The 18,473-nt window shown below is 43.8% G+C and overlaps 1 protein-coding gene across 2 annotated transcripts in view; it reads right to left on the bottom strand.

Annotated features, from left to right (window-relative positions):
- Pacrg (parkin coregulated) overlaps positions 1 to 18,473 on the bottom strand; it is a 419,131-nt gene that overhangs the window by 172,922 nt on the left and 227,736 nt on the right. The window lies entirely within an intron of this gene.

Here is an 18,473-nt window from a genome sequence, read left to right as displayed (position 1 = left end):
CTTCCTTTTTGTTTTTGTTTGTTTGTTTTAAGACAAGGTTTTGCTATGTAGCCCTGTCTGTTCTGGAAATCAATTTGAAGACCAGGCTAGTGTTCAACTCAGAGAGATCCCCCTGCCTCTGCCTCCTGGAGGGTTTAAAGGTGTGTGTCACTATGCTTGGCTACTTCTCATATTTCCATACAGAAAAGCGGCTGGTGGTCTGAGGAAGGAGAGAGAGAGACAGGTGTCATTAAACATCACCTCGTGTCAGTGCTTTAGATGAGTGTACAGGCTTCCAATAGATAAGCTTTCGTGAACTCTGTTAAGAATTCCTCCTGTTTTTTTTTTTTTTTTTCTCTCTCTATCCCCTTTTCTCTGTGTGTCTATGTATGTGTGGAGGTCAGAGGTCAACATCAAATGTCTTCTTCAGTTGATCTCCAACGTAGTTTTTTGAGGCAGGGTCACTGGCCAGCAAGTCCCAGGAGTCCTCCATCGATGGGCTTATAGGAATACAGTGCCATGTCCAGCCTGACTAGGGATTCACACTCAAAAGCTCATGCCTGTGTGGCATACTGTGTACCGACTGGGCCAGCTCCTCAGTCCTGATTTCCTGTTATTCTCAACGCTAGTATCATGAAACAACCTTTATTTTTGAGAGATAGATGTTGACTGGTGTGCATGTGGAGAAACTGTATATTGGTTACCAACACAGGTAGTATTCTTGGTAGGGGCGACCATGAAATGGCTGCATGGAACATCCTGAGGGGGGGAAGGGGGGCAGTGTTGGAAGTACAAGCATTCCATTATAGAGTCAACCATAATAAGGAGAGACCAAAGGGATACACACAGGCTTAGAGAACGGTTCCGAGTGCAAAGCAACAAGCCACTGCAGTGAAAGGACAAAAGGCAGTTAAATGACCTGGTGGGTCCATCTCTGCTGGGGCTGCAAAGTGCTCTTTGCTTCAGTGGGGACTCTGGGAATCTGGCCAATCATAGACACTTTCTTGGCCCTGGTTTCCTTAATCACAGCAGCTTGTCATTTGCTTACTAAGGTGACTACATTAAAATGATTGAAATGAAGAGCTCCACAAAAGCATCTATTATAGAAGGCCTGAAGGTTGATAGGATGCAGAGCCCCTGACTACTCTAAAATACAAGACAAAGGCTCTTGTCTCTAAGATGTTCCACCTCCTAATGGCAAAGGATCAACTATGACCTGAAAACAGGAGATAAAAAGCAACCAAGCTGTCAGAGTGATGGCCAGGGCACCGGGGAGGGGCCTCGCGCTATTCTTGAGTTTCAGCTCACACTTCCAGCAGCTTCGGTCTTGCAGACAGACCGCGTTTAGCGTGTGTCAAGAGACGAGTTTACCTCCATAAGCCTCCTCTTTAGTCTATGATGTGACCTGGCTGGTTCCCTGTCACTTAAGGTCAAATCCTATTTTTCATCTCTCACATTCCCTACATTGGAAAATTGTTTCTGCATTGGAGTGTCCTTGAGTTTATGTCTTCTGTCCCTCCCTTCCTTCGGTCCAAAGTCTCGATTCTGCATCTAGATCTTCATCCGCATCTTCTTTCCTCTGACTCTGGGTCTCTATGCTCACTGTCCCTTTTGCTGTGTGTGTCCATTCTCAAAGTTTCTTAGGCCCCGAGTCTCCTCCTTCCCTTCCCTCCCCTTGCTGGTCCTGGGTCTCCCCCTTAGTCCCAAGTCTCCACCCTTACCCTCTGTTCCTCTGGTTCTAGGTCCTCATCCACATCTTCCCTTCTCTGGTTCTCTGTCTTCTTCCTCATCTTTTCTCCTCTGGTCCTGACTCTCCATTTTTCTCTTGCTCATATCGAACTACCTGCTCCAAGAGCTTAATGTGGCTCTCTGCTTTTTCCCTTCAGAGTAAAGGACAAACTAGCCAGATCTAGACAGGTAATCAGAGTAAGTTTAAACTCCACAGTAAAAAGTCTAAGAAGTTGAAGTACTATTTAGTGATTTCATAGGTGCTTTCTGTAGAAACACTGGGAAGTTTTTAAAAATAAAGTTGAGGTCAGCTTTATCTTTTCCAGCAACAAACTGGTGGTTGGTGAATATACACACTTCAGAGCAGCCTCATAACCTCTGGTCCAGCCAAGGCTACATTCCTGGTTGGTTTGAAAGTAAACATGAATGTAACAGACAGAGATGCTCAGCCTTAACTCTGGGAGCCCACCTAAATATAACCGCAGGACTTGGTCCGTCATTATAGCTTTTAAACACTTTGCAGGCTGCACTGAATCTTCTGAAAAACAACTAAAAATAGAATGCTGTAATTTCCTCTGCAAGCTGTGGGGATGGGACAGTCAGAAGCAGAGCTTTGGAGCCCTGTTGGGAGGGGGTAGAGAGGACCTTGCACGGTCAGCAGCCAGGCTCTGTTTCAAACAAGCATTGAGCATTTTTTTTTTTTTTGGTGCCAGGAATTAAACCTAGCACCTTATACATCTTAGATTGCTAATCTTCCTTCCTCAGTGTTTGCTGAGAGTACTGCGTGTTCCTCATAGTTGTAGGAACTGGAAGGATTGAAATGAACAAGATACAGATGCTAATATCCTCTCGGGGATGGCAATCTAGCGTGGAAACAGACAGTAAGCTTATATTACAAGTATGAGGACTGTACTTGACAAGACAAGGTCATTAAGCAGCCAATCACAGAGTTACTCAACTTTAGTTCAGGATCGCTGAACTCTCCTCGACACAGGACAAACCTCAGGGATCAATAGATGCTAGTCAGCCACAGACTTTCCCAGGCAGGGAGGGAGGTACACTAGAAACACAGAGCCCTCCCTGGGGAAGGGCGTCTGCTCCAGCTGTGTAGGCGAGAGTGCACTGAGGTACTCAGGCCACATTACCTGTGTTTATAACTGTGAATGTAGTTTTCCTGAGTGCTTTTCCGTGAGAAGCATGTGTGTATGTAGGTGCATGCATGGAGGACCTGCTGGAATTACCAGCAAGAACCAGACACTAGAGAGTCAAGTTTCTGTCCCTTCTGCCCATTCTTCTTTCCCTCCCATCACTTTCCTACAAGGGCCTCAAAGTCACGTATAACTGACCTTTTTTTTTTTCCAGGAAAATACAACAACAAAACACTTAAACATCAAAGGCAGAAAGGCCCACGAGGGACAAATGATGGGATGTGGCAGTTTTGGTGGCTCTAATGGCTCTTGAATGAGTTTTTCCATTGTGTGTGGTTTACAAAGTCTGCAATAAGATAGCCTTGTGTATGCACATCTACACCCAATGTCAGGGAAGAGACCTGCCATACATATGTGTGTGTGTGTGAACAACTGTACCTTAATTTTCCAACTGGGGTTATATTGTCACTTGGTCACTCAGGGGTATATTAATGCTCTCTCTCAACACAATAACAAACATAGATATTAGAACACCACTGCATTGTAACCTTGATTGAATTAGCATGGTTGTGATAAGCATTATTGGAATATTATTGACAGTGTCCCCCAACCACAGTGGTCAGGACCTGTTGTGCTGTGTCCTTCCTGGGGAATGAGAAGGAGTCTTCCCAGTAGTTGTGAGAGAAAACTGTGGTGCAGTATAAAACTACCCTATTCTCATTAGGAGGGATTTTCTCTTTAACTGTGTGTGTGTGTCCATATAGGTACATATGTGTATGCAGATGCATCTGCTCATATGTGCACATGTGTGTAGGGACCATGTCATCCTTGGGTGTTATCACTCATAAGTGCTCACCTGATGCTCTAAGACAATATCTGTTATATTGATCTGGAGCTCACTGCGTAGGCTAGGCTGTCCAGTGAGTAAAACCCCAGGGCTCTGCCTGCCCCCACCTCCCTGGTGCTGGGATTGCTAGTGCACCAGCACTCCTGAGCTTTCCCATGGGCCTTAGGGATCCAGCCCAGGTACTCAGGCCATCACCACCCCATCCCCACAAGGCACTGCTTTTTATCTCGCCCATTTCCATTTTAGTTTGTGTATTTTTGGTTTATCCTTCTTGAGGAACTGACTCTTCACATCAAGCCGGAAGCCTTTTTTGTTCTTCTGTTCCCAGTGGAATTAAAGAACTATGATTGGGGGTTGGGGAGCAGGAATCAAAGGTCTCTCCCTTTGAGAAAGCATGTTAGCAGATATAAAGAGAGTATGATTCTGGGGCTTAAGGAGACGTGTGTATTCTGCAGCTGCTGTCAAGTTGTAAAGTGAGGACTTTGAACTCGAGATTTTAGGTTTTGAAAGGTCTAACATGAAGAGTCTACTGACATTATAGAACCTTTCTATCCAGGAAATTGAATTTCTATTGTACTGCTTACTGCCTTCAAGTGTAATCAACAGGATGGAGCTTACAGATATAGAGAAATTGCTGGAGAATAAGGAAAAACAATTTGAAGCCAAAGTGGTAAAATTTATTCATCTTAGATGGTGATAAGCCCTGCGTACCATTTCCTTAGGCCTAAAAGTCCATTATTGCTAGGAATTTTGTGAAGGGAGAGTGTTTCCTACTATTAGATATGATTTGCTACTGCGGATTGAGAAGACACTGGAACATTACCAGTGGATCGTCTTTGTTTAAAGTTAGAAACACCAAACAAAATCAAAGCCAAACATGAAGTCCAAAAATACTTCTGATATGTGCCATAAAGGTTAAATATCTGTAGCATACAAATAGTCACCATAATCTGGTGAAAGAACCCATCAAGACTGTCTAAGAATGTGAGCAGATAATACAGAGGTTAATATACACAAGTGAGCAGTTAATATTCTAGAATGTTCAGATTCATTGGTAACCCAAATAACATTGGAATAGCACATTAGCAAAAAAAAATAGTCATTGAAATATTATCAGAAGCAGAAGCAAGTTTGGGAAAAGAGAGACTTTAACAGATGCTGTGGCATAGACAGGTGCAGCCTTTCTTCAGGGCATCACTTCTTAGAGCCATACAAATGCCTGTGATACTTAACCCAGCACTTCACCTGCATGGGCCTTTAGCCCAAGTATGAAGGTATGTGCTCAGTTATAAAAGAATGCTGAAACCAGTATTGCTTATGGTTGGGAATAATCAAAACATCCCAAGACCATCAGGTTGTTAAAGGAGAAGACAATACATCTACAGGTTGGAAAGTTATTTTAGTATATTTATTTTAATTTTTGAATTGTTTTAGGACCATTGATGTAATTGAGCAGTGGGACTTTCTTTGTATTAAGTATTGTATTGTTCATATAAGCGATTCTTCTATTTGCTTAAACAGATTTGTTTAGAAGGCATCAGTTACTGACATGCTCAAGGATGCAGTCACCAGCACTTTTTGATATTTTACTCACAGGTTTTGGTGAGCAGGAGGAAGCATGAGGACTCCTATCTCCCCCACACTCCTTTCGTTCTTGTAGCTGAAGTATGGTCTGGGCATTGCACACACTGAGTGCCTGCTGCCAGCAGCTGAGCATGAGCTTCCATGGAGTGTGCTAACATTGGCAATGCAGGGCTCTTCTCTCAGAGCACCTTGCCGCTCTGTACCTAGATATCCACTCAGTTCACCTTCAAGGAGCAGGATGCCATATAATACCAAAAGAAGGACTTAGCTTTGGTATCATTTTCAGAGTGAAATCAAATGACCACGTTTGTTTCAAGTGGGCATTGCTACTAAGAGGCACTAGTACATTCCCTACATTGGTTGAGAAAAGGTCATAACATTTGCCATGGTTTTCAATGGTCATCAAGGACCTGTAAGGCCTTATGCAAAGTAGGGGATTCTGGGATGCAAAATAGAAGGCGGGCAGACAGAACAATTTCCATGATATAGGAGCCCAGTCTTTCCTGCAGGAGGGCAGAAGAGCACATAATTCTAAGCCTGATAGCAACTTCTGGTACAATTTTAGGAGTGATTACCTGGGGAAGACAGCGGGGGTTATTAGTTACCTGAATTTGCTCACTGGATAAAGGCTAACCAAGCTAACATAACGTATTCTGCACTTCCTCACAAAGGAGACTGTAACCAGAGTGCTTTAGCAAGACATCTGACCACCACAGCCTGCCTGTTCTAGTTGTTAAGACATAGAGCTGGAAGACCGGTGCATAACTCAATTGACAGGCAGTGAGTATGCCTGGTATACGTATACGGAGCCCAGGGCTTTCCCCAGCACCACAGAAACTGGGTGTAATGCTGCATTGGAGATGGAGACAGGAGGATAGAGTTCAAGGCATGTGACAGACCCATGGAATGTCCAGATGGGTGAATGGGTGAATGGGCAGATAGGCAGGCAGCCATTTGAGTGGGCTCTATCAACAGTGAGGAATCAAGCTGAGCTGCGGTCTATGGGATGGGTTGGGACTTCTCTCATGATCGGTTGCATGGATGCACACACTAGGCAGTCAGTCAGGTGAGAGATCTCTGGAGGCCATCCCCACAGCCACGTTAGGCAGCCAGGTGAAGCTAGTAGAGCCTTTCCTTACTCTGCTGTGCTCAGTGAGTTTGCAGGCCCAGCTTTCAAGATACAGTTTTAGTATACCTACGATCTCATTGTATCTCCATTTGCTTTGATAAATTGGTGCAGCATGTTTATCCTTAAGAGCGCATTACTTAACAAGTGGTGCCTTGTGGTATCAGACAGCTCTATTCATGTGTCCACCAAGGTACAAGACTCTTCCTAAGTTGTAAGTACCTGTGGCTTGTTCCTAAGGCATAAGCCATGGTGACTAAGGCATTGTTACTCAAAGTAGGGCTAAATGCTACCTGTAAAATGGAGTCTCTCCAGGCAAAGCACTGGAAAACATACTGTGTATGTGTGCGCGCGTGTGCGTGCGTGTGCGTGCGTGCGTGTGCGTGTGCGTGTGCGTGTGTGTGTGTGTGTTTCTTCTTCTTCTTCTTAACACAATATGGTGTAACTAAGAACAGTGCACAACTTGAATCTGTATCCTCTGTGGAATGATGTCATGGCTGCCTGCTGTCTATATGAGGCTTTAGCTTGGGTGACTTAAAGATGCCAACATCAAGGCAGAGGATGATGGTGGCATTTTCACATTCATGTTACATGCTCTGTTGAAAGTTTTAAATGTAATAGTTCATTTTGCTACAGAAATGATCCAATATGCTAGGGGCCATTGTTGTCCCCATTGTGACAATAAGGTGTTCTGCCCCAATACTGAGCATGGTCATTGGCTTATTCAAGATAGGAAAAGAGTGCCTGTTGGTGCCTGTGGCTGTTTCTGGCACCTTCTCTCTGACTCTGTCATGACTTTCTGGCGTGGTCAGCTGTCAGATCTGCTTCTGTCGCCCTTGTTGCTGCTATGCTTTTACATCGCATCTCTGATGTCTTTGTTCACATAGGACGTGATCTCATGACACGACCAGAAGGATCTTTAGTTTTGAAAGGTGAACACGTATGTGATCCAATATCTCAGAGGTTGTCATCTGGCCTCTGCCTTGGACTGACACCAAGGTGCCTTCAATGGGTCTACTGCCATCAGTAGACTCACATGGTGACACAAGATTTTCTGTTATAGTTCTGTTTAGATGGAATGGTGAAGACAACATGGCAATGGCCAGGTTAAGTGTGATGAAAAAAATGTGTCTAACAGTGAGATTCCACAGCCTGTGTGGCTGGGAGTGCTTGCGTATGGCTGCTTTCCCAGGAGCTCAACTTATTAAAGCTCTCCGAGATTTCTACCCCTTTCCTTCTCTAGAAATGACGAGAGCTCTCCTCCTGACCTTGATGGCAGACTAGACGAGAGCTCTCCTCCTGACCTTGATGGCAGAGTGTTGGGTCTGCACTAGAATGTGGGTCTTAGGCCATGGCTTTGCTTGTTCTCAAGGAGGCAACAAGGGAAGGCAGACTTTAGTGTCAGGTTACTGACAGTTCACAAGATGGAGTCTCCCCATGGAGGGAAAAGGTTCTAAATTGTAAGATTCTTAGCTGGTCTCTCTTCCCTCGATAGCTGCAGATTTTCATTGGCTGTTTGAATGGGTCAGTATGGGCTGAGCTTGCCATAGCATCAGATAATCCTAGATCTCAAACTGGTCACTTCTCGATCATGGCACATACCCATGTCGCCCTTCACAGTCTGTTGGAAGAGGCAGACTCCTGGCCCTGCAGAATTGGATATCTAAGATGTGTAGAAGAACAGAGTTTGGAAAGTCATCTCTTCTCGTCCCCACCTTTACTATGTGTGGGTGATACACTATAGGCTGCTTGGACAGGTAAGCCCCCTTTCCTTTGGTCACAGCTTTAAAATCTCTGGGCATGTGCAGTCGATGCACATGTCTAATTTCTCTGGAAATACAGAGGTACCAGCATTTGGTTTTTCTTACAGGTGTGAAGGTGAGCAGAGAGTCCCCGGATCAACTTGGGATAAGCTGACATCAGTGATCTTCAAATACCATAGCATGAGAGTGAAAAAAAATTAGCCACCACAGCAAATACGTCTGAAGTGAATTTTAAGTAGTGGGAGCTACTTTATGAAGAGCAAAACTTTATGAAGACAGTTTAAATCATGTTTCTTTTTTAGTATCTTATAATCAAAATAACCCCAAGTAATTTACCTCTTTTCCAAATTTTCAAAAATAAAGGTCTAATTGTTCTTCTTAAATTAAAACCATTTTTTGCAGTTTATTATCAATTTCAAAATAATGCACTTGTCAAATTTTAAAACATGAGTAAAATGATCAGGTCGTTAAAAGGGTAATGCATGCAAGCATGTTTGCTAATTAAAAAGACTTGTCACAACATGCTCTTGCTTTGTGACACATTTTATTCCTTCACATCAGTCCCTTCTTCTTTTTGTTCATCCATTGGATGTCATTCCAGGAGAATATTTTGTTTTCTGAGTGTTACTCCTCAAACTTCTTGAGCCAGAAGTCACTATGTTCCCTCCTACTTAGCCACAGCAACTGGAGAAGCTGGGCATGTACCCTCGGCTGGTGCAGTCAGTCAGGTGACCTCAGCTCATTAGAGGTGTCCTAACGAGGGCACTGTCTTGTGCCCCTTCCACGCGCCGATTGCCATTGCTTTTATAAGTTGGTGCAGCCAGGGTCACCTCTCCTATAGCAGGTTATCTCACAAGTGCATACTGCTGGTCATAAACAAAAATATCTCACTGGGAGATATTAGATAAGCAGAAATTTACTCTCATAATGTCTGTCTTCTAATGGACAGGAAGCATCGTAGGATTGCAGTCTTTAATTGGGGTGGCAGGATAGATAGGCATTTCTACAAGGCCCTTTTACACAAGGCCCAGCACATTAGCAGATCCAAATGGCCTCATCCGACTTTTAAAAATGGCGTCTTATACACATTCCGGCGAGGAGAACAGTTATGCACCTCATTATATTGATTTTGGAAATATATGATGCATTTCTTGTGCACTAGCCAGCCCATTAGATGCTGTGGGGACAGAGTACTGTTTAACATTATATTCTAAGTGACATAAACTACATAGTTCTGCTGGAGAGAGTGAAAGGCAGAGACAGGACTGGAGCTGGGAAAGAATGCAAAGAGGCATAAAGAAAAATTAATAGATGAACAGGACTTTGAAGGCCATGTAGTGCTGAAGCATGTGAGCTGGTGACAGCAGACATAGAATTAGGACAGAGCCAAGCAAGATGGTCAGTTTGCTGTCACATAGGCCAATGGAGGCAGCCACTGAGAAGGTAACAAACTTGTTGGCGCACACTGGGAATCCAGAGACATTACCAAGGTGGGTGGTGATAGGTCTGGGAGATTAAAGCTTTTGTCTAAGTTAAGGTGTAATGGTCTGGATGGAAGAAAGCATCGGGCAGCATGACCTGCTGCATCATGGGGTGGGGGGTGGGGAGAAAATGGAGAAAGGGTCTTAGAAGGAAGAGATCTGTAGCAGGGGTGTGCGAGAAATCTGCATGCGAGCCCCGCCTAGCTGACTTCTAAGACTCACACAGGGAGGAGATCCCTGTGGACCAGATGGTGAGCACAGCAGAAGATGAAAGCAGCCAAGATGAAAAGAGCTTCACTGTGTCCACCACAGGGAGGCAAAGCTGGGCGCCTGCATCTCAGGGGCTAACTGTCCACCAGGACTGGAAGTGACAGTCTTCTATGGAACATAAAAGGACATAGAGGTTCTGAAACACGCTTATGCATAATGTCTAGGGTAGGTTTGGACTCTGGGGCCTTGCTGAGGTGGGACAAGCCCTGCACTGAGTCTGGCTGTTGAACATTGACTAGAAGTGAGAGGTGTGGCTTTCAGGATGAGGAGACAAATTGTTGTATACTTTATGGGAGACTCCCTTGCTTTCTCCAGTGTGTGACCAGCCATGTCAATCAGGTTGGGCTCCTGAGTGACTGTAGTACAGGCATCCCCCACTAACCCTTAGGAACGTGCACTTTCTTGTTTTAAGTAACTCACTGTGTTATGTTCTAGGGCTTAGGGACTGGTTGCTATTGTAAAGTCTACTGTATTCTGATTGATACAATTGTCTTTATCATAATCAAAGAACCCTATTCTTTGTTTTTAAAACTATAAAGGGCTCTTTCTGATAATTTCAAGATATCAAGCAACATTTGAGCTTTGATCTGCTCCCTCTCAATTTTCTTGATATTATCACTTAGAATCCCTTCTTCCATTGGTGTCTGCTGATGCTTTCTCTGCAGCTGATTAAGACGGTCGCTTGGTTTGATCTTCTTTAATGTGCTTTATATTTCAGGCTATATATTTTTTCTAAATGAATGCTTCGTCATACTGTACAAAAAGCATATTATTTGAATTTAATTTCTGGCAATATTCTTGTGAGTGTTTCTAATTTCATTGCAACATTTTCATTATTGTGCAGCTAACATGCTTTCTAATGTATAAATAATTATTATTTCTTACTTGGCTCATGATTATTTACCAACACATATCTTAATTTCAAGATAGAAATGTTTCAGCTATCATTTTAGGATTGATTTCTTGCACAACTTACATTTTGATCATTTGATGTGTTTTATATGATTTCCATCTTTGATGCTTCCTCTGCGTCTTGTCTTAGGCCCAGAACATGGCTGACTCTGTGCATTCTCTGTCTACACTGTGGCAATGGTGACCTGGAGCTGTACACACAGCACCGAGGTCCAGATGTGGGTCACATTCTGACCCTAGCATTTGGGAATCGTGTGACATGGCACCACCTCCCATTTCACATGACTGAGTTGGACACCCCCCCCCCACACACACACCCCTTGGAAGCCAGGTGGCTGACTCCCAGGGCTTCTGGAAGGATTGACTGATCCAGTTCCAGAAAAGCCCAGTGAAAGCTTGCAGACTGAAAGCAGCACCGGACGTCGGTGCTACGGTGAGAGACTTTTATATAATTTCCTCAGTTCTTTGCTTAGCTGTTCGTGAAGAAGAAAGCAATGTGGTGGCCTGAGAGATGCTTTATAAATGAAGCACTTGCAGCATAAGCCAAGTGGGTGTGACATTACACTTGTAATCCTAGCTCTTGGGAAGCAGAGGCAGGGGATTGCTGGAGCACATTATATAGCTAGAGTAGTCTCATTCAGGAGCTCTTGGCTCAACCAAAATGGTTTATGGGACTCCACAAACCTGAGTGAACACAGGCTTCTATGTGCATATGAACACACTCACATACATGCATAACACATGCACACATCTATCCCTACATATTAAAAAGAATGGTATGTAAATGATCTTAATAATATCTATACATTTGGTAGAACACATGTATTTTAAGGTTTATTTCATGATGACAGAGTTTCTTTTCATCGTCTAAGGATGCCAATAAAAATGACAATTTCTAATTTTTTGTCTGATTTTGTTTTTGTTCTGAGATAGCATCTTGTGTAGTGTAGGCTGGACTCAAACTTGAGATCTAGCAGCAGCATTTTACAGGTGAGGGAACAGTGTCACACAGAGAAGTGCAATGTGCTTTGGGTTGTGGCAGCTGCATGTGACAGCCAAAAACCCCAGCTGGGAATCGGATTCTGGTCTGCTAGTAACTAACATATTAACCTGCTTAACTTAATGCTAACAAAGGAACAGTAGGTTTATGTAGAAGGGCATGAGGTACTGTTTCCTATCTCTCCAAAACTCCCTTCAAGAACAAACAAATGTAAGGCAAATCAGCATTGAGAGATGAGAGACTAACACATTATATTCATAAAGGAACAAGATACTAATTAAAAGAATATTAGCAAAAAGGAAAACTTAAAAAGGACTGAGATAAAATGTTTTAAACTTGGGAGATATCGTCCAGGAAAATTTCCAGGATGTAGAACCATGAGGCAGAGATGGAAAAACGAGCAAAGAGCAGAGAGCTTAGGGGAGAGCAGCTCGTGGTGCACAAGGTACTACTCAGGAGTTCTGAGGCAGGAAAAGAAAACACAGAAGTCATTGAAGCAACAATGTCTGGCGAGTATCTACTACCGAGATGTGTGACTCTCAACTCAAACTTCCCAGTCAAATTAATGGAAAAAGAACCAAAACACAACAACATGGAACTTTTAATCTCCAGAAATAACAAAAAGATCCGAGAGATTGGTGGAGAAATGAGAGGCCAGTGAAGTGTAAATTATAACATTTTTAAAAATCAGGGTCTCTCTACAAAGCCCTGGCTGTCCTACAATCCATCTGAGTAGACCAGCCTGGCCTTGAATTCACAAAGATCTGCCTGCCTCTGCCTCCTGCATGCTGGGATCAAAGGTGTGCACCACAATGCCAAACAAACTATAACACTTTTATATTTATATTTTTAAGACATAGCTTGGCAAGTCACAGAAATGTGACCTTAAATTTCTAAAGAAAAATTATTCTCAACACTACAAAACTAATAATCGAGTTTTGTGGATTTTTCAGTTTCTAAGAACTAAAAGTTACATTCTTCCTGAATCTTCAGGAAGTTGCTGGAAGGCATGCCCTGGTATAATGATGAGGAAGCACACTGTCAAGGAACAAGTTCACGTCCACGATGCCAGAGCTCTTGGCAGGTCAGGGACACATGGTCCTGGCCATGGTGACATGGTGGAGGTCAAAGTATTACTGACTCCAGAAATAAAACCAGTGGCCATCTGATAGTCTGAACACTTGGAAACAGCATTCTCTCACTAGGGACTAAGATATGTCGGGAGATTTATGGAAGGCTGAAATCAAGCAGGCAAGAGAGTCAACAAAAGTTTGCTAGCGGGATGAGATACTTCGAGTGTAGTAAGTGACTGTCAGTGATTAATGAAGTATAAAAAATGGATTGCTCATTTAATGAAAATTGACATATCGGTACTGTAATCAGGATGGAACAAAGGTATGTTTACAGGAGAGAGGTAAATTTTTATCAGTGTATGGGGACCACGGCTTCTAACAGAATGAGTTTCCCTCACGTGCTCCGGAAGAAAAAACTTTTCTCTTGTAATTTGAGAATCCCTTCTCCAATTTCTCTGTGGGCGTAGCGGGTGCCTTGTGTTCTTTTCCCGTCTTGCACACAGCCTTGACAGTGTCTTCCCTGCACATCACATGCTGGACCATCTGTTGCGTTCATGCATGGCTACTCAGAGTGTCTATGTATTTCTGCAATCATCCACATAATGGATACAGTGGATTCTCTTCATTCTACTTATAGAATGGAGAGACTTAGCCTTCATTTACTTCCCACAATTCACTCTGCATCCGTGGTCCTGTACCAGGCTTTCACAGTAGTGTCTGGGCACATAAGCCCCCTTTCTGCCATGGCTGGCATTGCTGCGGCCTGGCAGCTTGAAAGACTTGTAGCATCTTTGCTTCCTCCATGTCTACACTGTCCAAGGTTTCTAGTCTCTATTGCTTGGTAGAGACTCCAGATCTGAAAGTCAAAGATGAGATACTGGAGGACCAACAAGCATCTTACCTCTTCTGGGGAAGGGGTCTACAGTTTATTCTTCCTCCAGAGATGGAAGGCATCAGGTTAAGCAGATGGCTGCTCTTCAGTTTTCAGTGCACAGAGCGTCGTGAAGATCAAATCTTTATTGAGACTATGCTCATCAACATAGACCAATATTCTTTATAGCCTTGGAACTTATTATTAAATTTTACTTTAAAAAATTTTGTGTATGATGTGTGGTTGTGTGTACATGCATATGAACATGGGTGTGTGCATTCCATACAGTGCATTTGAAGGTCACAGGGCAACCTCAGGAGTCCTGCCCTTGTCTTCTACCTTGTTTGTGTCAGTGCCTCTTCATTGTGCTCTTCTGCTGTCTGCCACGGCTCTCGAGCTTCCAGGGATTCTTCCTGCCATCTCTCACCCCAGCACAGGAGCACCGAGATCACAGACACGCACCACTGCGTGAGCCTTTACAGAGGTTGTAGGGGCTTAACTTAGGTCCTCACATGTTTCTGGTAAGCATTTTATCCAACAAGCCATCTCTCCAGCTCCAAAATTTACTTTTCTAAAACATAAAATAAGCTAAGCACTTGCGCCTTTAAAAATGTCTTTTCTTCATGTTTAGGCAATATTTTGTTCAGGAGAGTTTATGTTCAGATTGTATTTTGTCCTTTGTGAGCAGATTGGAAAGTTAATTTTCCCAGCTGATGTAGCTGATTTCATGTTCATCATCTTTATTACGTGCTTTAGTGCCTCGCTCCTTCTTTGCCCTATTTGTTGACTTGGAAAGCTTAGACGTCAGCTTTCCTGGATCTTGAACCACCACAAAATTATCATGTCATTTTGTGTAGTTGTGAAGTTCTTTCCTGCTGAGTGCTTGCACTTAACTCTTAGGAGTGGTCCTGAGACCACTGGTCCTGAGGTTCACAAACTCTGAGATCCCTCTTTGGGAATCCCAGGGGTAGGGGCATCCTGGACGCGTTCACACCTGGGAGCACACGGTGCCCAGGATGCTCCCCATCCGCTAGCCTCCCTTTCACTGTGCAGCCTGGGCTTCTGCTGTGGGCTGTGAGCTCTAAGTTACCCGTTTTCTTGATGCTCAGTATTTCACCTGGACAGGTGTTTGAAGGAGTTTTTGTTCCCCATCCTTTCTCCATCCTTTTTCTCTCTTTCTTCTATCTCTCTTCTTCCTTCTCTCTTTCCACCCTTCCTCCTTTCTTTGGCAAGTGTGGTTTGAGAAGGGCGTTTCATTCATTTTCTTTGTGCCATGTGAATTTTTGACTGCATGGTCAAGGAGGTTGTTTTTCCTCACAACCTGTCCTTACTATACCTCTGCCTTCAGTTTCTGTTCTTGTTGTCCCAGTACTTTTCTGGGCAGTACCCATGTTCAGTTCCATTTCGGTCCCACCTTCCCTGTTAATTTTCTTTGCTCACCTGTGTTTCGTAGACTTGTCTTTTCTGTCTGCCTCTTCATAGGCCTACACTTTCGCCCTAGTGCTGGGCAGCTGGCATTTTTTTTCCAACTCTCTGGAGACTTTTGCTCTTGTCTGGCCTGTGAGTTTTCTTTATTACATTCAAATTGCCTTATTTATCTGTGCCATCTTCTCCTCTTTAGGACAATGCTGGGGAGGGGGATGGGTGAGGAGCAGGTGCACAATAATGTCTAGAATTTCAAGAATATCAAACAACATTCTACATGTTTATATTTCTTCTGCTTCAATAGGCAATGTAACAGTATTCTTTTCCTTTGGTCATTCCAGGTCTTCTTTCTGTTTCTCTCTGTCTCTGTTTGTCTGTCTGTACTAGGCAGCATATATGTACACGTGTGTGTGTGTGTGTGTGTGTGTGTGTGTGTGTGTAACGTGCATGTGTGCCTGTGCACTCCCGTGTGTGCGTGTGTGTTTGGGACTTTGCCCAGTGTCCCATCCCATGCTATGGTGCTGCTCTTCCGCCTGCCAGAGTGGAAGGCACAGCTGCAGTTGCTCCTAGCTCTGCGCCCTTCTCCTGGCTCCGTTTAAGCCTCTGCTGAAGTTGACATGCGCAGAATCAAGATGGTCACTGTGGCTGCCTTGCTGGCTTGGGATGGATGCTCCTCATCTTGTCCAGCTCAAATACTGTCCATAACTCCCAGGTCGGACCGCTAGAGAGGTCTTTCTTTTCACCCTTTCCCACACAAAACATCTTCCCATTGTTTCTAGCAGTCCGTGCTGTGCTGCTGAGCCTGACTATTTTATCAAGGACATCCCATTACTCACCCTGTGTATATCGGGCTCAATTATTTTGGAGCTTCTAACCCAGAATAACTTGAGAGTGGAAACTGAAAAAGGAGCAAAGGTGTTTTGCCATGGAGTGATATAAATGGAAGAGGTAGTGTGTGCTAATTTGGCTACAATAAAGACACTTTTCTTTGAAGCCTGAGAAAGCTTGGGTCCTGAGTAGATGAACAAGAAAAAAAGAGAAAAATAATATTTTTAATTATATTATTTTCTGCAGTTTGGAAATAAATACTAGACCTGATGAGTGCATCTGTGTTTCACTTTAGGATTATTAGTTTTGTAATTTTTAAGAAATAAATCCCAGACTCTGGGAATGCACAGAGGCACTGATCCTACGTCTTTTCTCACAGTGAGTTAATCCATTTTGCTCTGCCTTCGTGGATAGTAATCAGAACTGCTAGCTGGTGATGGTAAGGTTAATTTTTGCCCCTGGATAAAATCACAATTATACTAATAGTATAGTTTAAAAACAAGGTACACACAGCTGTTACATGTTATGCCAATTATGTACATCAGCCTGTTTCTAGATCAATTAGCCTCATTCCAGCATTCTACCCGAAAGAGGTGTTTTATGCACATGGCATTTCCCACTGAGGGCTGAAACTTGCATGCTGCTGCATAGGGAATCAGTGTTTCTCCCTGAGAAATGTTTGGCTTCCAGTGACAGGATGATGATGGGTATTTGGTGATGTCACCTTGGACTGCCATGCAATGGTCAGCACCAGGAACAGATTGTCCTGGCTATTGGAACTTTGTGCTATCAAATGCCATTTGGTCAGGTTTTCCCTGACAAAATGTTTCTGTTTATCAGCAAATGTGTGGGCGTCATCAATTCTGTCTTCCTAATGCTATGGTCCTTCAGTTTATTTACGTGCCTTCAAACACAGACCAAACAGATTGACAGTCCCTTCACCTAGGGTCACCACTACCTGGTATGGTCTGCTTTAATACAAAAAGTAATCAAAATATTGCATAGGAACTGTCTCTCTGCTCTGCAGTATCTTCATCAAGGGAACATGGAGGGTTACCACAGAGGTGTCCATCCTAATGCCTAGTACTTTAAGGAGTAGGACGGTAGCCTGGTCTTTACTGTTCTTCCCATGGGTGAGGAGAAAAAGGTCAGATGGTTCCTGGTGAGAACATCCTGGCCCCTGATTTTGTTTATCTGTGAAACTTGCTGTCATCCGTTAAGAAATGGGTTATTTCAACTAGAAGTGAACATCTTTAAGTCAAGAAGCCCTGTGGAGAGAGCAAACCGCATGCACAGAGGGGTTGAGTGAGCTCAACCCTGTCTTGTTCCTGAAGGCATTGTAAGGATGGCTTTAGGTGGCTGACAGGTGAGGGAAGGGCTGCAGCTGGCTACTCAGGGCCCATTTGAAGGACTTTTCCTTGTCACATGAGGTCACTCTAACCCTTTTTTGGTAGAAGTGTGAACTCTTCAAAAGTTCAAAGCTAGCAAAGAAAGTTCCAGAGCTGACTCTGGGAAGAGTGATGGGAGCCAAATGCTGGAGTTTCAAATCTTTACAAGGCTTACTTACTAGGAATCAGTGAAAGGTAACCATTCACTGTGACCCAGTGTCAAACTCACTTGTCTTTGTTTGGTCACACCCGAGACAACTAAGGTGGGTCCTGAAACGCTAGAAGCCCAAGAAAGAGCCTTCCAGTCTTTGGGAAGCAGTTGGCCAGGAGAGGAGATGACATAGCACACGAGGGAGGGAGAGGAGGCAAGGTCCTAGCTATGCTGTGCAAGCCATGGGGCAGCTGGGTCCAAAGTTGGGAGGTAGGAATGTCTGGGGCTGTTCACGGTGTAGAAATGGCAGAACTTCATCCCTTATGGCATTTTTTCAGAGGCTCAGACCTTCTGATTTTAATTAGAGGTGACAGTAAAAGCCATAGCAAGCCACACTGAGTGTGGTGGTAACTGGTGAGGAGTCAGGACTGATTCTCCTCTCCAAGTGTTGATGATGAACACCAGGCTGGCCTGTGGTGATTCTGTTACTAGCTCCATAGAAGGTAAGAGGATCAAATGCAAATCGACAAAACCAAAACCAAACCAGACCAAACCAAATCAACCAACCCCCCCCCCACCAACAAAACCGCCACAAAAACCCAACAACCTGGATTGGTGCCTGAAGAACTCACAGGATAACTTCAGAAAACTATAGAAGAGGCTGCTCTTAGGCAAGCTGGAGGCAGGCATGCCTGAGAAAAGGGTAGAAAGGAGGTGCATCCTTGCCTTGTAACCAGAAACACTACTGGCCCTTATCTCCTGGGGAAATCCACTGTAGGTTAAAGATTCCCTGTACTAAGAAACTATTTTCTGAGTTCCAGCTTCCCCTCCCTTCCCTCCTAGTTATGACTCTTATTATCTCACAATTATCTCACAGATATTCCAGAAAAAAAAAAAAA

The sequence above is a fragment of the Mus pahari genome, chromosome 21, assembly GCF_900095145.1.
Source record: "Mus pahari chromosome 21, PAHARI_EIJ_v1.1, whole genome shotgun sequence".
In the NCBI taxonomy this organism is placed as follows: domain Eukaryota; kingdom Metazoa; phylum Chordata; class Mammalia; order Rodentia; family Muridae; genus Mus; species Mus pahari.
The sequence above is the reverse complement of the archived record's forward strand: the minus strand, read 5'-3'. Positions and strand labels throughout refer to the sequence as shown.